This window comes from Alligator mississippiensis, chromosome 2 (assembly GCF_030867095.1).
Source record: "Alligator mississippiensis isolate rAllMis1 chromosome 2, rAllMis1, whole genome shotgun sequence".
Classification (NCBI taxonomy): domain Eukaryota; kingdom Metazoa; phylum Chordata; order Crocodylia; family Alligatoridae; genus Alligator; species Alligator mississippiensis.
Window position 1 is genome coordinate 231,247,293 of NC_081825.1, and position 25,874 is coordinate 231,273,166.

Genomic DNA, 25,874 nt, shown 5'->3' on the forward strand with positions numbered 1-25,874 from the left:
GGAGTGTTCAGATTTATGAAGGTGATGAGGTGCTGTCTTGACATGTATTTGTTATAATAATAACTTTTATTATTTGCATTTCAACCAGTGCTTTTATTCAGGATCAGATTTCTTACAGGTTTTATTACCACTTGCTTTATACTCACCCAAGAACTCTTTGATAATTTGACACTTAAAATACTAACCTGCTTGCTACTTAATCAAGCACGAGAAGGAATTTTTCTTAATAGAGACAGTTTTTGTACTCGTGTTACTCCAAACTGGTTCAAATGATTTGGCTGAAGTTTTCTAAAAAAAAAAAAAAAAAGTAGTTGTGCTATAGCTAAGCGTAAAACATTTCATTATGAAGACAAAGTCTTAGAAAGTGTTACAATGGAACAAAAATGGTGATTAGAAAGGAGAAATTTTCTCTTCTTAGGCCAGGTACAGTCTTTACGCATAATGCTGTCTAAGAGATCAGAAATTGATCTAAACCTGTAACTATACAGACATTTGGCATACGTAGACCAGTTTAAAAATGGTGGAACCTGTTTTAAGATAGACCTGCTTCAATGTACACTCAAATCTAATTGATTTAGGTTAGACCGGTGAATAGAACTTGTGTATTAGATCCCATATCGATTCAATTTAAATTGCTGTCCTCTGGCATCCCAGTCTCCTTTGCAGCCCCCTGCACCCTTCCCTCATAGGGAAGTGCACTAGCACTTGACCAATGCTCACCTGCTCCAGCCAAGTGCCCAGCAGGCCCTGCCTCCCAGTTCTCCCAGAGCAGAGCCAGCACAGACCCTCTCCCCAGCCCCACCTCCAACCATCTGTCAGCTGCGGGCAGGCACCAGGGCAGGAGGGGGGTAAAGAGGTGTCTGTGTCCCCTGCACAAGCCCCAGGAGTTGTTTATCAATGTCTCCAGACCATGCCCCTGTACCCCATCATGAAGCACCCCATAATGTACATACATACCTGAAACTGAGCCCAAAAGAACCCCCATGCTTGGGCACAGCCCCACGGAGCTTGACCCTAGCTAGCTGCACACCCAGCCAGGGGTCCCCATGCTAGGGATGCGAAAGGTTAAATGATCAAATGGTTAATTTAATTAATTAATCACCTAACCAATAAGACCAGTGATAACAGGTTAGCTTACTTGTTATCATTTAGCTCAGGATGGGTGCAGTCTGGCAGGGAAGATGAGGAAGGGAAGCTGTAGGGTGTCCCAGCAGGAACCAAAAAATAGCAGGGCAGGCAGGAGGGAGGAGCGAGGAGGAGGTGAAGGGGACTAGTAACCATAGCCTAAGAGGAAAGCATAACTCATCAATTAAGCAGTTACTTGACCGTTCACAGGTGCTCTCTCCCTCCCAGTGTGGGGCCTCAGGTGGGCTGTGTAGTCTGGCTGGGCTTGCCACCGCCAACTGCCCCCCTCCCCTCCACAAAGGGCTCCAGGAGCGGCTCCTGGCAGCAGCTATATCCAAGCTGCTGTATTATCACTTAACTATTTAACCGATATACTTAGAGGAGGTTAAACAAATAATTTTTAAACAATATTTACATCCCTACCCCATCCCAATGGGAGGCTGGGAAAGATTTGTTTGTGGATTTGTGTGCAGAGAGGATGCGCACACTTTGTCCTCTTTTAGGATGGCAGAACCTGCCACCGGGTGATGTGGGAGAAGGTATGTTAACATGGCAAAATGCACTGTTATGTAGAAATTTTCAAGCTAGATCTAAATGAACAGCTCTGGTATTAAGCAGGCTAGTCAGGTTAGCACAGTACTCCACCTGGACTAACATACTCTATTTATCAACAGAATTAGCTTGGTCAGAATGCTGTGCTAATACGCAGGGCCACTGGTTCAATGGGGTATAATTCCTACCTGTAAGAAGGCTGTCCCATATAGAGCAAGGGTTGGACAGTCAGAATTCTTGTTCTTAGTTCTATTGCTTATTCACTGTGTCACCTTAACCAAATTGTTTAACCTCTCATTGCTTCAGCAATCTCATCTGTAAAATGGTGATAGCAATACTGGCTGACCTCACCAGGTGTAGGTAGAGAAGTTATCATGTTAAACATAGTCATGTTCATCAAGTGTCCTGATAGCCTTGAGTGTTGCTTGCTTAAAAATGTATTATTATTTCTTTTGGATTTTTTGTTGAAGGAGAAAACATTCCTAGGAAGTCTGTACATTCTTCCTCTTGAAGCATTTGACAAGTGGACTGACAGCAGCAGCAAATAACACTGGAGTTATTGTTAGAAGGCAACCTGATATTGTTATTGTTCCACTTAGATGAAGTTGTGTGAGGAAATGCCAGCTCTTCTATTGAGAGAACTCAATCAAGTGGAAGAGTTCTCAGTTTCTTGCTTTAGGAGCTGCCAAATGAATGGAGAGGACTGATTAAATCTGAATATGGCAGCACACTTGACAACCCTTTCAAAGAGCGGAATGTAAATAAATTCTGTACTTTACAGGGGAGGTTCCTGGCATGTAAACCACAGGTGGGGAACATTCCTATTCAGGTGGTTGATTTTCTTTCTGTACACACACAAAACCTCCTTATCTTTCAAAATGTAGTGAAATTAATACAGAGTGAGAGTGAAACAATGCAAAGTTTCACTTTAGCTGTCAGGGGAAGAGGAAGAGGAGGCTGTTCAGACCAATTAAAGGTCACAAAACTCAAATTAAAGTAAGGTACTTCATTCTATAGTTTTATTTCTTCCTGTTTCTGCTGTCAGCCATGCAGCTTGCACAGTATCCTTGAAAAATTGCAGGGTTCAGACTTGCCATTTCCTTGTGCGCCATGAGGGCCCTCCCTAGATTCCAGTTATGGAAATCAAAAAGAAACATCTATGACTAAATTAATCCATGTTTAGACAGCTTAATAACTAGAAATGCAACTTCAGTGCTTGCCACTTCTAGAAATGAGGCCACTTATTTAAATTTGGATTTAGGAGCTTAGCTCGAGGCAGCAAGTTTTAGAAATTTTAGAGTAAATTTCTAGGCAGAGAGAAGACCTTGAAGTTGCAGATAAAGTTAAATAGCATGCTTTAAACATAGAAGAAAGTAGTGCAAACCACAGGACAAGAAAGATATGGAGGGGTGAGGAGGGGGTACACAAATACATTTCCCATGGCTGAAAGCAGTTGTTTGTAGCCCTGAAGAAAGAGACTGTGTGCTGTGAGGTTGGGAATGCTCTAGTTCATTGGTTTCCAAATTCTGACTGATTGTGCACCATCAATTTAAAACAATACAACCTTTAAATATCACCAGCACATTTTTCAGTTCAACCTTAAGTACCACCAGCAAATTTTTGTCAAAGTAATTATAATAAATCTGTTAATGTGTACCACTGACAGGTTGTCTGCATACCACTGGTGGTATGCGTATTACAGATTAGGAGCCGCTGTTCTAGTTTTCTTTAGTTTCTGCTCCATTAAAAAAAAATTTGCATGTTGATAGCACTTTCCATCCAAGATTTTGAACATGCTTTACACATACAGTAGAGCCTGGATTTTTTGTATTGGGATGATTTGCAACCTGTTTAATTTAGCATCCCACTGCAAAGTAAGAATGAGTTCAGCTCATTGCTGGGCTTGCTTTGGCATTTAGTTCAAAGGGTGCTATTTCTCCATTCAGCTGGAGCACAGCGGAGATCCTGCATGGCTGACTGGGTGAGTGGCGATCTTTGGAACAACAGCCACAGCAAACAGCTAGCGTCCCTGTGTGGTCCTGCGTACCTGTTTGCTGTGGCTGCATATACCCTGGTCTGGTCCAAACCCTCGTCTTTGCAAGTGGGGTTAGGAACCAAAACCTGGGAACAGTCCAGGTTCTACTGTATTAATATCTTAAGCCTTGCTGTTACTTCTGTGAACAATGTAACACAACTAGTACCATTTTACAGCTAGTTAAACTGATGCACAGAGAAATGAAATGTCTTGATTAAGGTCACACAGGAAGGCTGTAGCAGTAATGAGCACAGTACTCAACTTTCAAGTCTGGTGAATTTACCACCATAAAGAATATCCATCCTTGTTTTCCTAGAAATGTTTGCAATAGAACTCAGTCTTGTCAATCTCATTGTTTCAAAATTTGTTATACAAATTTGGAAAAAAACAAAATTAGTCCAAATGACCACTATTCTTCCCAAATCTTTTTATAGAACCTGATGCTCTTTTGAAATAACCAGGCACAATATGATTGCAGTTATTTTAAATTAATATTCGTTGAATGTTCAGGCAATCATCCTTGTGTAGCAAATTTCTTATAGTTTAAGGACCAGCTGGGATTAATTGGCTCCTCCTAGTTGGTCATTAATCTCCAGGAAGTATTGTGCATCCTTAATTGGCATGCTTTACTATAACAACAAGGATTAGTTTACAATTTTCAGTCTGTTTGCTATAATGTGGAATTGATTTAGTTTGATTTCAGTCTCATGGGATGGCATGGGTTTGTATTGCATGAGAGGTGAATAAAAATTAATTCCCACTCAGTTAGGAAGTTTCCTAATACCATATTTTCTTGCAAGTAAACTATACCTTTTCCCCCAAGCCAGGTAGGGAAAATTGTGGTGTGCATTATATGGAAGGTAAAGGGCTCCACATGGGTCTGGGAATTTGGTGGTGGGGGTGGAGCAGTGGCAGTGTTAGTTGCAGCGGCTGTGGGAGTCATGGCAATTAATGCTGCCACTGCTCCACTCCCACCCTGCACCTCCCCCTCTGCCCTGGCATCGAATTTCTGGGTCCATGTGGAGCCACCCTCCCCAAACATTCGCTGGATTGGGCTGGCATGCAGGGCTGACCTGAGGCTTTATCTTGTTGCATGCTGGCTCTTGAGCCATGGGCTGGGCTGGATCTGGTGTGCAGCCAGCGCAGCTGGATTGGGGCCTGCCTTGTGTCCCCAGTGCACAGCCCCCAAACCCCAGGCCCCAGTTTGTGGCTCCCAGCCCTAACATATGGCCTGCAGCTCCAGAGACCCCAGAACTCAGGTACTACCTTTAGTGCAAGTCAGATCTTTGTTTCTTCTTGGGGCCTTCTAAAGATAGTGTGCATACTATATTTAGGGCTGTGTATCATTCAAGAAAATATGGTAGTTGGTGAGAGTAATAATGTTGAGTATCCTCTGATATTATCTCATCTACTGCCACTTCTCAACAACTGATTAAGCAACCTCTAGACTGTACTTCTCTTCTAACAGATTCATTTTTCTTCCCTCACCTTTAAATTGTGTTATAGACTGGCTGCTGGATTATCCATTGAGGGTAAGAACAGAAATTATATGAATGTTTGTCTTAGTATATATACATATTAAAATATTACCCCTTCTGTTCTAGAATTCTTGGCCTAGGAAAAATTAATGTGCTATTTTTCTTCTGGATGATATAAGGACTAAAAATTACATTGATCCAAGGTCCAATATTTGCTATATTAGGGTGCAGACATACATAATGATTGAACCATTCCAAGAATATCACTTACTGGGAACTGGTTTACAACTGTGGTGGTCTAGAGATGCCCATATGTACACTGCCCTGGGGCTCTAAATAGAATAGTCACTCCTTAGGCATTGCAGTGCTGTAAACCCCTAGCTTAGCATTCCTCCCTGTGGCAAGTGCCTTGAATTTCACCAGAATTTCCCAAGTGGGGAAGGAAGACCCCAACTGGCTTCACTCATGCTCCTGAATTCCTAATGTTCTGCATTTTCAGTTTTTACCAATTTTTTTTTTAATTATTATTGATAAATTCCCTGCTTTTTTTTTATTCCTTTTTTACTGATTTACACCCATTTTTCAGTTCACTCAATTTTACGGGGTACAGTAAAATCCCTGTTAACTGGCACGAGTAGGGAATGTTTGGTGGTGCCGGTAAGCTAGAAGTGCTGCTAACCTGAGGCAAGGTTTCTGGCCAGATGGGGGTCGTGATGGCTGGATGTGGATCAGGGGACAGTGGCTGCATGGGGACCAGGGGAAGGTGGCTAGAGGCACTGCCTGGGGGCGTGGGGCTCCCAGCTCTGACCCCAGGCAGGGCGGGAGGTGCCAGTGCTGGTGCCAGGGTTGGAATCGGGGTCAGGTCCCCGCTCTGTGTCTGGCCACGTGCCACTCCTGCCAGCCCCTGGGCTTCACTGTGCCGTGGTGCAGGCAGGTAGTGTTGGCTGCTCCTGGGGCCGCTGCAGCAGGGGTTGTGGTGAGTGGGGGACAAGCAGAGCCCTGGGAGGTTCGGGGCACGGCACTGCCCAGAAGCTGAAGGCAGCTGGCTTTGGCTGTTCCCAGGGCCACTGCAGCAGCACGGGCTGTGGTGAGCAGAGACAAGCTGCGCCATGCTCTGTGCCCCCTGGGGCTCCGTTTGTTCCCGCTCACCCCAGCCCCTGCTGCAGTGGCCCTGGGAGCAGTCAACACCAGCTGGCTGCACCATGCTATGGCATGGTGCAGCCCTGGGGTTGGGGTGAGTAGGGACAAGCGGAGCCTTGGGGGGGTTGGGGCATGGCACACCTGGTGCCAGCATTGGAGGGAACTGTAAGTGGGGGCGGGGCGAGGGGGCATGACTCTTACCGCTATGTGCACCCTGGGGGGGCTGCATTGGATGATCACCCTGAGCGCAGATCTGGTGGCACGTGCCCCCTAGGAAGAGCCCGGCTCAGCCCCCCAGCCTGCAGTTCTCCCGGGGTGCGCATAGCAGCAAGAGCCATGCACCCCCATCCCATGCCCCACACCCACTGACAGTTTCCTTTGCTTTGCTCCCCGCTGCAGCTCCAGGAGTCACCAACAGGCTGCACCTGCCCCTTCCCTAGTCCTAGCCTTACTCCCTCAAATCCCTCCCTCCCTCACTGCTGCAGGAATGTATTATTATTTTCCCCAATTTAAACCAATTTTTTTTCTTTTCTTCCTTTTATCCCAATTTCAACCAGGGGCTGGGTGTATTAGGGGCTGTCCAAGGTCTCTTCATCAGGCTGCAGTTTTTTAAAAAAGACTTTCTCCAGGGGCTTGTCTTATTTGGGGGCATTTTGCATGTTAAAAAATATGGCAATGCCCAAACCACCGCCCTCCAACAGTAAATAATAGATGCTTCAGAGAAAGGTGTAAAACTGCAGTAATACTTCTATTGAATTAAAACATGGATCGAGCATACTTTCTTTCTGACCTCATTTGGTATTTGTTTAGACTCTTCAGTCTGTCTGAAAGATTAAAACTTTTTAAATATTTTTCTCTTTGTCATCCTACTGTAGTTGTTCTTGTTTATATCAATGCTGAATTGATTTTTAAACAGGCAGTAATAGCTTGAGGAAGTTGGTTCCCCAGGTTACTAGTTAGTTACTTCCTTCATTTGTATGCAATAACTATTTACTTCAAAATTGAAATATAAAGACTCAAAACAATTTAGTTGTACTACATAATGGACTGTGACAATGACATGTTTTTATTGTTGTTTCTTTCAGTCCCCCTTTCCCATTCCTAAAGTTTGCTGTCTCTTGCCTTGAATCAGATTGCAAGCTCTTCAGGGTAAAGGGTGGCCATCTTTCTACTTTTATATGGTTCCTGGCACATGAGGTTCTTCCCACCCCCTTCTAAAATTGAATGAATGAGCCAAAACTTCCAGAACAATTGACCTACCATGGATCAAGTGAACAAGCATGCCACTGAATGAGGAAACAAATCCCATGAGCACAAGCTAACAATGTCTGCTGTATGAATCCATGAGATTTTTATTTGGTGTTTTTAAAGCCAGAAAGTACAGAAGTTGCAGTATAATTTGCTAGGTCAAATTGAAATGGCAGCTTCTATTTCTGTATGAATCTAACTTCTACTAGATCAGTGTTATATAATGGACAATGGAGGCATTGGGCCAAACTCATTCCTGTTATGACTGAGTTGGAAGGATAGAATTACACTGGGGTAAATTTTGGTCCTTTTGTTTCTTTATGACCCTAAGTGTAGGTAGGCTTATCCTTAAGATGATTATTTAAATTGTGGTAGCACCCAAACTGTATCACCCGCCTTGAAAAAGCATAGAGTTGAAAAGACCAAGGAGAGGTAAAAGACTGGGGAGATCCACAAGTACATGATCAATGTAATGACAGTTACATGGCTTATGAGTTATCTGTACATCTATTATATATGTTTTATCACTGCATCATGTGAGCTCCTTGCCTTCTACACAGTCACAGCCCCAGCTTTAAGTCTAAGGTCTGTTCTGCCTTTTGACATTCAACCTTTTCCATGTAGGTTTAAACAGATCAGTCATATAAATGAAACAAATAAGTAGATAGCTGAGTAGGTAAGCTTTTTATGTGTCATGAAAGATGTGGGTCTTCCAGAAAGTTTTAAAACAGTGAGGGAGGGGCACAGGGGTTGTGTAGATGGCTCTGTGGACTAACTCAAGAATGGAAGATCCTACGATGAAGGCTTGCAATGAAACTATACTTGGTTTCTGTCTGCTTGCTTGTCTTTGTTTTCTCAGCTCTACTCAGTGATACTTGTCATACCTCCTTAGCCAATCAGTTCATTTACAAAGGTGCCACTGAGTAAGGAGGACAGCTTCTTTACCCATCTTACCATTTTCTTCTATAACAGAACCACTCTAGGCTCCAAAAAATTATTTCTTTGCTTCTGGCATGATAGATTCCCAGCAGTAGAGGAGGAGCAGGGTGGATCCTGCTTTACCCAGAAATCCCAGCACCCAGAACTCCTTGTTTTGGGCTTGTTCTTTGTTGTTTGTTTGTTTTCTGTTTTTGTTTTTGGTTCTTTTTTTGGGGGGGGGGGGGAGGGAGTAACCCCTGGACACTCCAGTCTTCATTTTGAGGGGAAGGATTTGCAAGTAACCTTGTTTTATTTTTCAGAACTGCCTAGCCTGTTACCATACTAAACAGAAACTGTGTTATCTCCAAGTAATATCAGTGTTGACAGCATGAATTAACTTCATTTCTGGTGTGAGAGGTGCAGCTACATTGACTGTAGAGAAGTTGCATGCATTTTTGCCAAACATGAATCTCTCCCAAGATTCCACCCACATGCCAGTTGGGTAAATAATGATACACAAAGTTCTTATAATTGGATTATATCAAAGCCACAATAGATTTTATTTAGTTTTGACAGAACAAAATGACTTCATTTTGGAAGCTGTTAGAGATTTGTAGCCATACTGAGAACTCGGGTTTGAACCAGATACCACTTGCTTCACTTGTGCACACACATGCCTTTGGCTGAATTTACACCCTATATGTTTGCTGTCAGCTCATTTATTTGAGAGCTCATTAACCAATGTAGCTTTAGGGCCGAACAACTGGGGTCAGTATTAGAGCCTCTTGTGTGCTAAATGAAACTAAAGGATCCAACACTAAATTTATGTAGGGGGAAAATAAAATATTCTTATGTCTGCCTCTTTTGACATGAGGCTGCCTAGTTTGAGGGTTCATAAGGCCAGCTCTGTATGCTGTTCTTAAATGCCAAATATGTGTTTATATGGGGCTGAGACTACCCACAGCCTATCTTTCCCAGGCTCTGTGCACACTTCATTAGGGTTACTTTCTTTATTTGTATTACAAGGTCAAATGTGGTTCCAGTACTCTGGGGTCTGACTTCAGCAAAAATATTCTTGATTGTTAGTGAGACTTTTTCACTTTTTGATGTCTAGTCTGATTGGAAACAGGCAGAAACTGGCATGAAACAATATTGTGTCATTTTTGTTTATATTTCCTACCCACTCGTTCCTTATTTTAATGCTGTATTAATTCTTCAACAGAGAGTGACATATTGTTATAATTACATCATTTGGAAATGTGTTTATCCCCAAGAACCCACACTTGATTTAGGAACTGTTTCTCCTGCTTTTGGTCTGTTATTCCTAGCGTGACCAGCAGGCTTCTGCAGCAGGACTTGACACTTACACCACCTTAAGTGGTTGCAGGCGAAAAATACAGGAGGCTATTGATGCATGTTGGAGGTGGGGGGCAGGGAAAATAATTTAAGGTTTGATTAAAAACTCTTGCAGGTTGAATATATTTTAATAACATCACAGTGGTTCTGTGCAGAGTATTAATTCATTCGCATCTCTGCTTTGTAAACAGAAATGCATTTTATGAGTGTTTTTATGTTTTTATGTAGAGTGCTTGTGATGGGGTTGAATGTCTGGCCCTCAGTCTTTTGCAGCAGGAAGCAACAGCTCTCAAGAATGTTTCTTAAAGGAAAACTGCAGTGATTTTTAGTACTGCTTTAGATGGCTTCAGAAAAACATATTTAATTAGAATATACAGTTAAGGGAATTTCAAAGCAGTATTTAAATATACCAGAAAATGTTTCAAAGTCTGCGTTATGAATTGAGCAGCTGTATAAACCCTGGGATGTGCCATTTTAGATTTTACAACAGGAAGCAGGAAGATAAGAGCTGCAGCAGAATTTTCAGACTTGTGAAGTTCAGAGGCAGTCTACATATTCTGGTACTTCTGGACCCCTCACTGTGACATAGAATATAAGTACCAGAAGATTATGGTATAGCTGTGAAACAAAGACCCAAGAAAAATATAGGGCTGGTCCCCAAAGATCTGTAAGCTCCTGCTGCTCTTATTGAGCCTGCTTGCTGCACTGTCATGCTGTCCTGATAGAGAGTCATGCTGCCAATATAACTGCTTTTTACTTAACATTTCCACTTCATAGGGAGATCATTTGAAACGAATTAAATTTGATGTCCCATCCTGCAATATCAATTTGAAGAGAGTTCTGGGGATTACTCCTAGGATAGAAAGTTTACAGGGTAGATAAACCCTTTTCCATATTTTACAGTGGAGCAAATTATTAAAACCGAACTTTGATTCCAGTAGAGTTTTCCTAGGAAACACTTACACCTACATGTACGTCTGAAGAGAGAGCTTTGAGTTCATACAATGGAGACTGAAAGCTTTGCTGTACATTTTGGCTGTATGTGGTGTATCTTAAGAATGGATCTCTTAAATCTGTTCTCTCTGTGTTGGACAAAGGGGTTATTGCCTTTCTGTGAGGTGCAGTTTCTTTTCACTTTCCTGTATGTTTTACTCTCCTGCTTCACAGATTAATTTGCATGCTTTTGCAAAATGGGATGCTAAAGATCTCTTCCAATTGATGGTTGGATGAGAGAATTTTGAATCACAAGTTCAGCTTCAAGTAGAAATTGTAAAATGATTATTTGATTCAACCTGTTAACATTGCCAGCCACCAGCAGTCTCTGGGACATAGTAGTCATTTCCTCATCTACAGACTCAGTGTAATACCAAGCAGTGCTGATTAGAGGAAGATCTTTATTTCCCTGCTTCAGTCACACAGTATGGGTTCTAGCTACAAAATAACACACTGTTCTTATGTTCAGAAACAATTTTCACTGGCTATTGTTATATCGAATGCAAATAAAACATAATGGATATGGAAACTCTCACCCATAAAACAGTAGGCTAGTAATAACGCTTGCATCTAATAACAAAGGAGATGACCTACATATGCATGCAGAGATGAGAAGGCTACACTTCAACTAACTGAGCATGTTTTAATAGCTACCTGTGTATCTCAGTGGCTTTCTAGTTACAAATCCAATGCTTTTTGTTTTCCAAATGTGTTCCTTCTGTAGTGACCTACTATAGCATGCTAGGTGTCTGTGTATTTTAATCCCTCAGTGAATAAGCGGGCATGTTTTACATCTGGTGGTGTACTACTAATGATTAATTTCTCTACCTCATTAGTCATTTAGTATTACTCCTGATGAAAGTAGTATAGCAATTATTTCTGCCCCACTTTAACACTTCTTACACTTTGATACATCTCAGGTGCTGAGGAGATTTCGCCGGGAAGTTTAAACACTGAAGTTTCAGTCTCTTGCATTTTCTGTGCCTGATTCCTTCCTGCACCAGGATATATTTAGGGATACACAGGACTGAGGAAAGGGGCAGGGGATATCAGATTGCCATTTGCTTCTGAAGGGACCCTAGCCCTGATATAAGTTACTGCAGCTCATAGGTTCTGAAGAATTAGAAACACACCTATGGTCCTCTTGCACAAGACCTTGCCCTCAGGTCATGCTGTCAGCCTGCACTCCAGCTGCTTTAGACGGTAACAATCTGTAGAAGTGAGGCCAGCATCTAGATCACGCACATAATTTGGTAAGCCGCACTGTAGATCTTAGCCCAGGCTGATTCATACCACTATCTTAAAGGAAGGGGCACTGCTTTGCAGAGTCCCAAGGTGGGGAATGTGCAGAGGCTGCCTAAAGAGGAAATGAAAGTTGCTCAGCTGTCACTGGAATTTATCAAGGTGACCTCTGCACATTCAGAATTCTCAGCCCTTGTTTCCTCTTCCACAAAGTCCTGCTTTCAGGACTTGAGGAGGCTTTGGAAAAAACCAAGGAGTTTGAAACATTATACCCCCTTTACTAGCCCTGTTCTGAAAAGGGCTGAGGGCATGGGGGTATTTCAGCGGACACTGCTATTTGTAAGTTCTGCTAGTGCAATGGTGCTCAATTGTCTGGTCCACAGGATAGGTGAATGACACAGAGACAGTCCATGGCCTGGCCAGATCCTGTATCCAGGGTCAGTCTGTGGGCCTGATCCCTAAAAGGGCTGATGTACAGGGTTGATCCATGAGTGTGCCCCTGTGCACCAGCAAGGCCCCACACTCAGGGCCATGTCCTCTGACCTGGAGGGTGCTGCATGGCTCTGCAAGCTGCAGCAATTAATGATGCCACTGCTCCCCCACAGCCAAATTAGCAAATCTGTGAGGAACTCTTCAGGCCAGATGACACAGCTGTGAGCACTACTACTCTAGTTTAAGCTGCTGTGTTTGAAGAATTTGAATGTGCAGAGATCATCTGAAGGAACTCCAGTTACAGGAACATAATATTCATTCCTGGTACATCCCAGGCTGTTAAACTCGCCAGCAAATTATTTAAGAATATTTTTGCACCCTGTTTGTCCCAATTTGCCGGAGCTCCTCATCAGCTCTGGCATACGTTGGATTTCCTGTTCCACTGTATCAAACTCCACTTTGTAGCAGTCATGGTAGTGTAGCAAGGCAACATTGACTGACTTTGTATCTAGTTTTGTATTTTCTCAGTAATCTTGTACTGATTTACTCAGACTGCAGTGCACTCAGCTGCAGTATCAATCTTGAAATGCTTTTGTGTTTGCATTTTCCATGTCAAAAAGCAATCAGCTGGAGAATTTTGCTTTTTAAATCCATTAAGAAGCCTCAAAAGAACTCTATTTCTCTGTCATCCTGAGAACCTTTCACCAAGGCATATTTCTGAATATTTCCAATATTTCTTGGAGTATATGCAACAGGCTATAACAAAATTTATTGTTTTACTGAATCTGATGTATTGAACACTTTTGGCATGGCTTGTGATTACCTCTACCTCAGTTGTGAAAAAAAAAATGGTGTTTGGCCTTTGCCCTTTCATCCTCTCTTTAAGTTTGATATGTTAAGTTTTTATTTGTTTGGCCCAGTTGTACTAGACACTTCAAAGAACTAGATATTTGCAGAGGGGGGTAATTACTTACAATAATCTTTCTTTTGCCAGGTTATTAGTTATACCACAATTCATTTGGTCTCTAATTTGTCCATCTGTGAACTGTTTAAAATCACATGCCTTAGCTTTATTATTAGGTCTGTGAAACAGTGGTCAGTGGTTATATACCTGGTAGCAGCTTTTTAGTAAAGAAAATGTGTTTTCCAAGTAAAGAGTCTGCCATGGATCAGGGTACTCTTGCAAGTTTCTAATAAATTCATTTAGCAATCTTCAGGTCACTTCATATTCCCACAGGAATTAATAGTAGCTGTAAAATGCCTTTGGCATGACACATGTCACTGCATGAGTTTCTTCCTTTCAGATTTCTCATCAGTTCTACTTCAGTGCTGCAGCTACCTCTTGGGCTCCCATCCAAGCTAAAGGATTAAAGTGGCTTCATTATTGACATTTTTGTCAGTTTTCTTATGACTATGTGATAGCAGTATGATCTTTAATTCTTGACCCCAGACACCTGACATGGGAAAGAGGAGACTCTCAAGTGGTTGAACTGTTGTCAAATGTCAGGAGTCAAAAACCACTGTTAAGTGGCTACCATTACTGCAGTATTGGCATAGTTAACTCATACTGGGAAGATCTGGGCAACCTCAACTAGTATTGACTTAAATGGAAGGTAAGGGCACTTCAACTCTTTCCAGGATCACATTTAAAATGTTACCTATCAGTTTTGCCACCGCAAAAACGTATCCACCTCAGGACCTTGCTAGTCTTTCTTCTTCTGCTAGAATTTCGAACTGATGCCAAGAATTTTCTCTGTTTCTGAGGCTCACGGTGATTCTCCCTTTTAGGAACTTTACTGTGGGAGGGGAGGCAGATTTCAAACTGAAGCTTAACATGTTTGTATTCAACTCTTGTACTGTGAGACCAGAGGCAATCAATTATTCACAGTTGCTTACATGAGGAACTCGAAATGATTTTGCAAATTATGTAACAATAAAAGCAGCACAGCTGTTTGGGAAAGAGCAGATTGTAATCTGATTTCACTAACTCACATGTTGTGCTTGATGAAAAGAAATGTGACAATTTTCTGTAACTAGAGGGGACAGGACTAGGGGCAATGGCCTCAAACTGCATCAGAGGAAATTTAGGTTGGAGATTAAGAGGAATTTTCTTATTTTGTGGATGGTTAAGCAGTGCAAGAGGCTACCTAGACGGGTTATGGAACTCCTCTCTGTAAGAGCAAGTTAGACATTTGACTGGGATGGCTTAGTCAGGGATGATCCTGCCTTAAGTAATGACCACAAGAGGTCTCTTCCAGCCCTACTTTCCTATGATTCCTATGTTTAATCAAGAAATCTCTACTAAGACTGTCAGATAATATCAGAAAAAAAGAATTCTACAAGGACAGTGTCAAAAATAAAGGTATTTGCCTTGAGACAAAACCTAACAATAATAACAACAACAATAATAATTGTATGTTGTCAGTCACACTGTCAAACAATAAATTGTAAGTATTTAAAAGAACCCATTTACTTTTCACCATAGAAGCAGTTTGTTTCCCTTCTGTAGCTCAGGCAGCCGAGGCATGGAATCCAGAGAAGGGATTTTATTTTCTATAAAGAAAACTCCGTTTTTGGTCTCCCTTCAAACATCGTGCCTTTCAGTGCTACTGTATTACTCTCATAAATAACAAAATCCTGTTTTTAAGTAGGAAAAAATATGAAAGCCTGGTTTCTGTTCCTCTTGTTTTGCAACCCTGCCCTGTTTTAAGGAACATAGAAAGAGGTAGTTAGCTGTATTGGTCTGCCTTGAGGAACATAAATTTTGATCATTAACCTAGGCTGAATCTTCCTTTAAGAATGTTATTTAGTTATCTTGTGGTTAGTATAGGATCTCAGTGTTTCTATCATTTAATCACTGGCTTTTAAATCAATTCCATACTTAACCATTTGGGGCCTAGGTTTGGCTTGAAGTTTGGGAAGACTCCATCTTCTTTTTTACATTTCTAACACAGACTTTGAGCAAATCACAATTGCTTTGTGCCTCGATTTCCCCCTTCCTCCTCAAAATGGGGGCATGGCAAAGGCTAATAAATAGTTATGATGTAATGCACTATGGAGGTTGAAAGTACTATCATAATGATCATCAGTATGTCCGCTTACAGAATATGAAGTTCATTCTTCTCATATCTTCTCATATCATCCTTCCTGCCAAGGATGTATTGTATTATATTATGTTTTGAAGTGTCACCTTTTCAAAAGTTATTTCAGTCTGCAGTGTGATACTTTATATTCATGTATGTACTGTTTGTCATTATCACCCGATTTCTGCTGGTTGTCCAAGAGAGACTAGTTTAAAAAGTGACTTGTTGGGTACAGTTTAAATAAGAGGCTTGATCAGAATAGGTTAGGGAGGTCTTAGATCTTTAGATTGAAGGTAGGTTATGGTACAGAAAGAAAATAGTGAAGAATAGCTGTATATGAGGCATGACTAAACAAAGGAAATTTATGCACAGAATTCCTATTTGATTTTGAAGAAATGTTCAAATCACATAATAACTTAGTGAATCAATGTCTTGATTCTGATTTGGAATGGGAGCTTTTTATTTTTATTTTTTTTTGCTGTAGTCTGACTAGAAGGATAACAAGTTAGTCATTGCTCCTGGTAAAATTCAGTGGTATTATTTACTCTCAGAATTTATTCTGGAATGGCACAAAATTATGCAGCTTGAGTGTCTCTTAAAATTTTTCATACATCTGCATTGACCAAATTCATCCTTTATGTAATTTTAGTGACATGAATATTATTGCTCTAAAGCCAAATCAGCCTCTGTACTTAGCTGCCTACCTCCTCAAAGAAAAAGTGGTGAAAAATCTCCAAACTTTGTTTTTCAGAATGATCTTTCAAATCATTGTGTCTACCCATAGTAATAAACTTTTCTCTCAGAGTTGTCGTCTTAATGAAGAACACAAGGTATCTTTACTGGATGGCAGAATGGAATATGCAATCTGTTTTCTGTTTACTTGTTACATCAGAAACCTTCAGTTTCTAATTTAAGAATAAAACCTCCAGCTGTTTTATACTAGAAATTGAATCTCAGCATCTTTCAGAATCAATCTGCTAACCATCCTACACCTCATTTTTCATTTCTGTAAAATAGATATAATCATACCGACCTCATGGGAGTGTATCAAGTTATACTTATTGTTTATAAAATGCCTTAAGTACCTTGTATAATGGGCCTAAAGATGTGTGAAGTATTATTATTTTAACTGAAATCTGGTATAGGAGTGTATTGTATTAGTAGATGTTTAAGAGGAATATGGCCAAAACCCCAAGCTTTTCAGCCTTGTGTTTATTGTCATCCTCAAGCCGTTGGCTAATTTTTAATTGTGTGTAATGTCTCAAACCTAGTACTCTGTAATTCAGAGGTAATTATCATGTGATCAAGCTGTAGTTGTTGTTTTAGTGCAGATTTGGGAAATAAAAGCTGACAGCTGTGTTACAGCTGCATTCCAGCTGCACTCCATTAACAATTGGCCTAGAAAAGCAGCTGTGAAACTTTGGAGTTATTTTCCATTACTTCTCAACTCAGTGAAGTTGCTTTATCTGGTTGTCCTCTGAAATATTTGCTAGGTGACTGAAGCCAAAATAAATAAGAAGCTAGGAAAGATGGTAGTAACACATTGAACATACAAACAAATGCAGATTCATGTGATTTTATATTTCTTCTAGACTTTAGGGAAGGTTTTATCAAAGAAGGTAGGAAAAATTATTTCCCTTGTATTTACAGTAAAGGCACAGATTTCGCTAGTGAACTCCATGTACCATCTTATTAATGATTGCCATATATCTGAACTGCTGAATTAACTTATTGTGTCTTGAGTAGGGTATGATTATATTGCAGAGATGATATATACTGGTCAGTCCCCTTCATTTTTGATCCTTCTGATCATTCCTTAGTCAGGGAGGGTCTCCACTAAGAAATACTTACGTTGGGGATGTTTGGGTTCCAAGTGACATTCCCCTGTTTGTTCCTAAAACAATATCTTGTGAGAGATGGGTAAAAGTAGGAGCAGCTGATTAAAAGCTGAATATCAAAGCTGGGACTGCCAATCCATCTATCACTACAAAACAGAAGTTCAGCAGATCAGAGCTAAGATGCATTGCTACTTTAAAACTACTCATTTAAAGATTTTCATTTGTCCTTCCATTTTTGGAAGTATTCAGACACACTGGTAAAATTTTCTAGAGCATCAAAGCTACCGAAGAGTCTGACATACTAAATTAACACCTGTGAGATTGAGCTGAAATCAGGCTGATTTTGAATATTGTATTCATAGATTTCATAGACATTAGGGCTGGAAGGGACCTCGGAAGATCATCGAGTCCAGCCCCCCGCCCAAAGGGCAGGAAGTCAGCTGGGGTCATAGGATCCCAGCAAGATAAGCATCCAGTTTCATCTTGAAGGTGTTCAATGAAGGCGCTTGAACAACCTCCGGGGGCAGGCTGTTCCAGACCTTGGGGGCTCGGACAGTAAAGAAATTCTTCCTTATGTCCAGCCTGAAACGATCTTGTAGCAGTTTGTGACCATTCGTCCTCGTCATCCCTTGGGGCGCTCTGGTGAACAAACGTTCCCCTAGATACTGATGGTCACCCCGATAAACTTGTAGGTGGCCATCAGATCACCCCTGAGCCTGCGCTTTTCCAGGCTAAAGAGCCCCAGGGCTCTCAGCCTGTCATCGTAGGGTCTGCTTCCCTGACCTCTGATCATGCGCGTGGCTCTTCTCTGGACTCTCTCAAGCTTCTCCACATCCTTTTTGAATTGTGGAGCCCAAAACTGGACGCAGTACTCCAGCTGCGGCCTCACTAAGGCCGAGTACAGGGGGAGAATGACGTCCCGGGATTTGCTTGAGAAGCATCTATGGATGCAAGCCAGCGTTTTGGTCGCTATACTAGCTGCAGCATCGCATTGCAGGCTCATGTTCATCTTGTGGTCAATGATGACCCCCAAGTCTCTTTCTTCCATAGTGCTAACCAACATAGCACTGCCGAGCCTATAAGGATGCTGCGGGTTTTTTTTCCCAAGGTGGAGAACCTTGCATTTATCGGCGTTGAACACCATCAGATTCTTGTCCGCCCACTTGCTGAGCCTGTCCAGGTCAGCCTGGATCATCCGCCTGTCTTCTGGTATGGATGCTTTGCCCCAAAGTTTGGTGTCATCTGCGAACTTGGCCAGTCCGCTTCTGACTCCAGTGTCCACATCATTAATGAAGATGTTGAACAGTATGGGTCCAAGGACAGAGCCCTGGAGGACCCCACTGTTCACAGGACACCACGATGAGTGACTTCCATCAATTACTACCCTCTGGGTCCGACCCTGGAGCCAATTTTCCAGCCAGTGGATCGTGGGGGACCCAAGGTGACAATTGGCCAGTTTCTCCAAGAGACGATCATGGGACACCAGATCGAAGGCTTTTTTGAAGTCAAGATATATGACATCAATCTCATCTCCCTTGTCCAGGTGATAGGTCACCTGGTCGTAGAAGGAAATGAGATTGGTCAAGCAAGACCTACCCGCAACAAACCCGTGCTGGCTATCCCTTAAGATGTTGGCGTCGGCCAGTCCATTAAGGATGGCCTCCTTAATAAACTTTTCTAAGATCTTCCCTGGGATAGAAGTCAGGCTGATGGGCCTATAGTTAGCCGGATCCACTTTCCTCCCTTTCTTGAAGATAGGCACCACATTGGCCTTCTTCCAGTCTTCGGGCACTACACCAGAGCGCCAAGAGTTTTCAAAGATCCGCGCTAGAGGCTGGGCTATGATGCTCGCCAGCTCCTTGAGTACCCTGGGGTGAAGATTGTCAGTGCCGGCTGACTTGAAGGTATCCAGCTTCTCAAGATGTTCCTTCACAAAGTCAGCATTAATGGAGGGCAGGGGATCACCCTCACCCGGACTTCCCGGCCCTGTAGCGGGCACGGGCGTCCCATGGGGCTGATGAAAGACCGACGCAAAGTACCTATTTAATAGGTTGGCTTTTTCCTGGGCGTCAGTTGCCCCATCTGGTTCAGCAGGGGTCCAACGTTGCCCCTGCTTTTCCTCTGGCTCTCCACATATCTGAAAAAGGACTTCGTTGTCTATTTGGGGGGCATCTGAACCCCTAACCTCTGGGCTTCAGCTTGCACGAAGCATGTCTGCAAATGGATTTGGGAGTATCTGAAACTCCAGGCTGAAAAGTCTGAGGTGGAAGATACTTGAAGGTTGTAGCACCACATATGGTGTTTGAATGGCTGAGTTTTGCTCAATCAAAAGGATTCGGAACTGATTTGGCTAATTTGGCCTGGAATATGATAAAATTTCCAACCCCTTCCCCCGCCCCCCCCCAAAGAAAAAAACACCTCTTATAGGGGGATCCACTGCTCCCCCTCTCCCCACCAGCCCTTGCCTAGGGCCAGCTAAATGGTTAATCTGGCCCTGACTGGCACTGCCCTTGCTACCATACTGGGTAAATCAAAAATAGAGAAGGGTGAAATGGAAAAAGATTCCTTTGCATGTCCTTGAAACCTTTGATGGGGAGGACTTCAACACTTAGAGCCTTACAACAGCATAGGCAGTAAGTAAATATTAACATTTTAGAGATGTAGAAAATGAGGCAGAAAGGTTAAACAACTTGTCTGTGCTTACATAGTGATTCTGAGGCACATTAAATTCCTATGACAATAGGCCAAGTACACATTACAAACTTCTGCTGGTACAGATGTGTTGATGAGAGACATGAAATCATTCAATACTTGACGAATATAGGCTTTACTGGCAGAAATCTGTTATACAGGCAAAGTTATACTGGTAAAACTGAGCTGTTACATAGGATGGTTTTATTATACTGGTACAAAGCACAACTTGCCAGTACAGTAAGTACATATCACTATACCGACAAAGTACTTCTACTGTGGACTGGGACTCCAAAGACTGCTTAGCCCCAAAATGAATAGAAACACTTTATAGGGGAAGGACCCATGTGATGTGAGAGCAGTGACAAAGGGAAGATATTCAGAAATGAATTTAGTAAGAAGAGATGTAAAATATGAAAAGTAGAGCAAGGGAAATAAAACATGACCCATATAAGTTAGCCTAAACTGCAGGCTCTTTTTCTCTTCCACTTTTCAGCAAATAAAAGGAGATAGCAGTGGTTGTACTGGTAAAAATAAGTGGGGGTGGTAATCTTTCAAGCTACTACTTAAGCTGTGGTTCAAGCCTGGGGTTCAGTGAAAGTCTCTGATCTCTTGCTAGGGTCATTCCTTCTTCTTCTCATGTCCTTGTCATAACTAGATTTTTTTTTCCAGAATTGTGCATGTCTGAAATTGTTGATGACAAGGTATTTAGCAAATTTAGCGGATCTGTTAGAATCTGACAGGGACTGCAATGTGAACACTTCCGCTGTGGTCATTGGGAGTTTGTGATTTGAGTGCTGGAGGTCTTGGTCTTCTGTTGGTTGCTAGAGGGAAGTCAAGTATCCCCATACTGTGGGGTCATGAGTTCCTCAGCTGGATGTGTGAGAATATTTTTAATTCTCTGTACTGGGGTGAATTCTCCTCTTCTTGACTGCAATGAAAGCTGTGTTGATCTAGGACTCCTCCTCCAGGGTAGCTGATTTTCTTGCCAATCTTGAGGGAGCAGTGTAATGCTTCTGATAAACTTCAGGCAAGCAGCATGTGCTGTTCACACCTACTCGGCCCCCATTCTCATGCAATGGTATTATAAGGATGTTTACCAGCCCAATATGAACCCTTTGCAAATAGGGGTGTGGGAGGAGAGAAAGATATGTACCCAGGCTACTGTTCAGAGTCTGGTTGTCAAACTTCACTCAGGTTTTAGTAGCTGCAGACTGGAGTCTAGTTTGTAGTTCTTCCATCATTGTGCCTCTTGTTCTCAGGACCTGGTGTACTCTGAGATGGCACACAGAGACAATTTGCAACCGACTCTATCCCTGCTAGAGGTTTGTGCTGGCAGAAACTGTTTCCACTGGCAATTAAAATGGTAGTTTGTTGCAAAGAAAACTTTCAGGTGTAAACAGGTACAGTGCTATATTTCTTTGTAGATAGTCTGAAGCAATAGCTGTGATTGTTAAGCTGATCTTGTTTGCCTTAGTGAGGAGTTAATACTGAAATTACATTATGACAATTTGAATGTAAACATTACTAATTATTACATCCTTTTAGCAGACAATCTTATTACTGTGTGTTATCCCACATTTGAAGGCTCCCAAGCATGTACTCCTTCTATACCTATTCAAGACAATAATTATGTAATTCAGTCTCATTTGCTTCAGTTAGACTTAAATGCATTCCACGTATAATCACATTATAGTGCTGTCCTTGGGAACATCAACAATTTAGTATATTTTTCTAATGCAAAAAGTCTCAACTGTACCTTATCCAGCTACTAAGGCCTTAGCTTTCTCCCTCACAGCTCTCCAATGCCAGAGATTCTGCTCTCCGTTAAAAAGAAGCAAATAAATCATCTGGGTTTCGTTCATGTTGGTAGGGAGCAGCTCAGAAATAGCTTGAGCACCGGTATTCTGGAGGTCTGGAATACAGTTGGAAAGTGGATAGGTGGTTGGTTCCAGCTTTTATGTCTGCCTTAAGGCCCACAAGGTATTCCATGATCTATTGGAAAAAATGCCTAGAATATTGTGAGTTTAAAATAAGAACAAGGGACCATTTAACACTATGCTTGGATTAATGCAGTGTATTGCTTTTGGGGCACAGGGTGTGAGATGAAAGATCACATGCACAAATCCAGGCAGGAATTGTGTGAATACACTTTATCAGTTCAGTAATCAGTTTAGCTACATTGATATAACTTATACTGGTACAGCTTTTGTGCAGATAAGGTCTTTGAACAAGGGAGGTCTATATTGTCAATACAAAATGCTGTTACACTTTGAAAACAGATGCACAGTAAAATAAAGTGGATTTAATAACAAAATAAGTAATCTAATAAACCAGAGAACTTTGCACTCTGTACACTGGGTGTATTACAGAATATGCAGCGTATGTAGGCTTGATTATTTTCCCTTGTCCTTTGTATGTTTGTTTTTAACTTCTTCCATCTCTGTTAAATCATGATCTGGATGTCCTTTGATATTCCGATAGTTCAAATTCTCTTCATTTACAGATCCCAGAGTCTTGAAAGCTCCTTGGACATTGACTTTTTTTTCTATAATGCCTGAGTTGTTAATGGATTTAAGCCATTACTTAGTTGTGGTGGTGTTCTGAGCAAGCTCTGATCTGAAATGAGAAAAATACTGGCATTTGTAACATCTGAGCTTTTAAGCTGGCTTTATGAGTAGCCTACTTTTATATCTCCTGCTGATTACAGTAGAAAAGAATAATTAACCTCTTTCTGGCAACACTGCCAAATCCTGGTTACTTATTACAATGATAAATATGATTTGGCTATATGTGAGCAAATATTTTACCAGTTTGCATATACGTTACGTAGCCAAAAGTTCTGCTACTGCAAGAGAATAGCATCAGTTTGTTAGGATCAGTGCTATGTCCAGCATCGTCTGCAAATTATCTTTTGTATGCCAACCAAAGGTAATGGTAATGATAGGGTAATGATTCAAATTTCCATGGAGCAGATTGCGCTTTTTGGGATGAAGGATTAAAGAGCAGCAATGTATTGGCTTTCTGTACAGAGTATATCAGCACCACGAACTCTGTGATTCTATGAAAACAGATTACAAAAGCATAGAAACTAGAGATGGAAAGGCATATGAGGTCATTTAGTCCATCCCATTCCCCACCCTCCCCCAAGCTGGGACGGAATTATTCCCAATAGTTTTCTGCAAACCAGAGCAGTGGTCAGACATTCATTTGGCTTGTAATGGAATTTCATCTCAGTTCTTAACAGTTATGGAAATCTTTCTAACTCAGAATGATTGTGAAAGAGAGCCAAGAAAATGGTTATAGTTGAAAGGTTAGAGATGGCCAGAAGGGAAAGTTAGCCCAGATGGGTGGAAACAGCAACATGTATGCGTGTGCTTTTGAGTTTGAGACTTTGGAGAATGCCCTGTATAAAGTGAACCCAGATTTATAAAGATACTTTGGTGTTGCTCTGCTCAGTGTTGTAAGATACAATTCTGATCTTCAAAAACAGCTTAGGCAATTAAGAACCTATGTGTCACTGAATGCCAGAGGGAGGTTGGAACGTAAGGACTTCAGTCACTTTTGCAAATGTGAGGTAGACTCTGAAGCCACTAAGGCCTTACAGGCTATGCCTAATACCTGTACAAATCAAAATGTAAAAAATTACTCCTGGGTCTATCTGAGTGCTCTGTGAGCCTATTCTAAGCACTTTTAATGACAGGCTACTAACAAATGGTTGTGATGCAGTACAACACTGAAACTTCAGTTCAGGACTCAAGGATTTATTGGATATGGTCCTATGCTTTTCAGAACTTATCTATGCATTTTTGTCACTTTATGAACGCTTATCTGAATAGAGGGAGCACCTGGTATCACTGCAAAAAGCACTCCTTGTTAGAGGAGCTTAAGCAGCGAGTACTAAAGTAATTGCACATAGTTGTCTTGGGTCAGAAATAGTCAGGACCTTCAGGGTTGCAAGGCAGATGTGGAAGGCATGTCTTACACCCTCCAAAAGCTGTTGATGTATCAAACAAATAAACAGACTAAGGTAACTATATGAGGGCACTTACAATTTGATATTTCAGTAATCCAGGGATGCAGAGTCCTCAGGTCCCCAAATATATACATGTGGTTCCATGTGTAATGAACAAGTCATCCAACATTGGTGATGCCAAACGTTTGTCCATTCACCAAACAGAGATGCAAATCTATAGATAAAGAGCTAGTAAATTCTTCCTATCTTAAGTTTATGTGCACGTAATTTTGTCAGTGAACCTACATTCCCCTTTCCCCCACTTCCTTTCTGTTGTTTGTTATACTTACTTATTGCATCTTATCTGCGGACCATAAACTTGTTACCACAGAGACTATTACTGCTTATGGCACAGGTGGGCAAATATGGCCTGCAGGTTGGATCCAGACCACCAAAAGATTTTATATGGCTCATGGAGGGTCACAGATTCACAGAGGTTTAGGGCTGGAAGGGACCTTGCAAGATCATCAGGTTCAGCCCCCCTGCTCTGGGTAGGAAAGAATGCTGGGGTCAAATAACCTGGTGGGTCCCTTGGCCCCACCTGGCCCAGGTGCGGGGGGAAGCCCAAGCTGTGATACGTGCCTCTTTTCCCACCACCCCCAGGTGCACAGTGAGATTGGGGTGGTGCAGCAGCCAGACTTTGCTTCCCTACAGCCCCAGCAGCTCCTTCTGCCTGCCACTGCCAGTGTTGCTGCCGCCTCCAGACCCAGATCTGCTGCCCAGGCTCCCTGGCTCGTCTGCCCTGCACCCACTGCTGGGAGCCCCAAATGGAGCGGGCAGGCTGGCTCTCCATGGAGACTAGCCCGGAACCTGTGCTCAGCCAGGCAGATGGGATGGGACCATGGGCGGGTGGGGATCAGCATCTGGAAGTGGGATGGGTGGGAGGGGCCAGGATCATGGGGCAGTGATGGCACAGGGCCAGGGCCATGATTTGCTGCCTGCATGCCCCTGTGATGATGGGCACCAGTTCCATGGGCAGGACCATGCTGGGAGCAGATCACAGCTCTGCTCTGGGCCCCAGCCCCACACTGTCACTACCCTGCAATTCCAGTCCCAGCCCTGGTCCTGCCCACCCATCCTGCTCCCAGATACCACCCCCCAGCCACCTGTTGCTCCCTGTCCACCCGTGGCCCCATCCCATCCACCTTGCTGAGCGTGCCCTGGTTATGCAGGTTCAGGGCCAGTCTCCATGGAGTTCCTGGAGCCGGGATCACTGGGTGTTGACAGTGCTGGGCCAGGTCCCAGGGCAAAGTCCCTTAGGGAGGTTTGGTGAGTGAAGGGGGGTTTGCTGACCCAGCACTGTCACCTCCCACTGATCCCAGCTCCAGGTCTCCATGACCCAGCCCCCACCACTCACCAAAACTCTCAGAGTGGCTCTCCAGCCCAAACAGTTGTCCACTCTTGATTTATGGGTTTGAACAGCACTCAGCATCGTGAGGCCTTGCTCGTGACTTGGACTTTTTATTGCCTGTAAGGATTTAAATAATAAAATCCCTTTCCTATTCCAGAACACTTTCCGTTTTCATTTAAACACTGTACCAGTCCCAAAAATACAAAGGGCAGTCAGACATTCATTGCCCACATGTGTCTTAGAAAATCTCTCTCTGTGTTATCACACAGTGAAATTCAGTACTTTTGGTTTCATTGTTGAGACCTCAAGATTGAGACCTTATTGTGGTTAGTGCTGTATAGACATGTACTAAAAGCCCAGCCACAAAAGAGTTTACA

The 25,874-nt window shown here is 42.4% G+C and overlaps 1 protein-coding gene and 1 long non-coding RNA gene across 21 annotated transcripts in view; one reads left to right on the forward strand and one right to left on the reverse strand.

Moving 5' to 3' along the window:
- The window catches only part of RAD51B (RAD51 paralog B), a 700,041-nt gene that overhangs the window by 184,455 nt on the left and 489,712 nt on the right, over positions 1 to 25,874 (forward strand). The window lies entirely within an intron of this gene.
- On the reverse strand, positions 20,252 to 24,298 carry LOC109280516 (uncharacterized). The gene is made up of 2 exons (XR_002086865.2): positions 24,184 to 24,298; positions 20,252 to 22,750 (listed from the first exon to the last, which is right to left on the reverse strand). It is a non-coding gene; the product is annotated as an uncharacterized LOC109280516 (long non-coding RNA).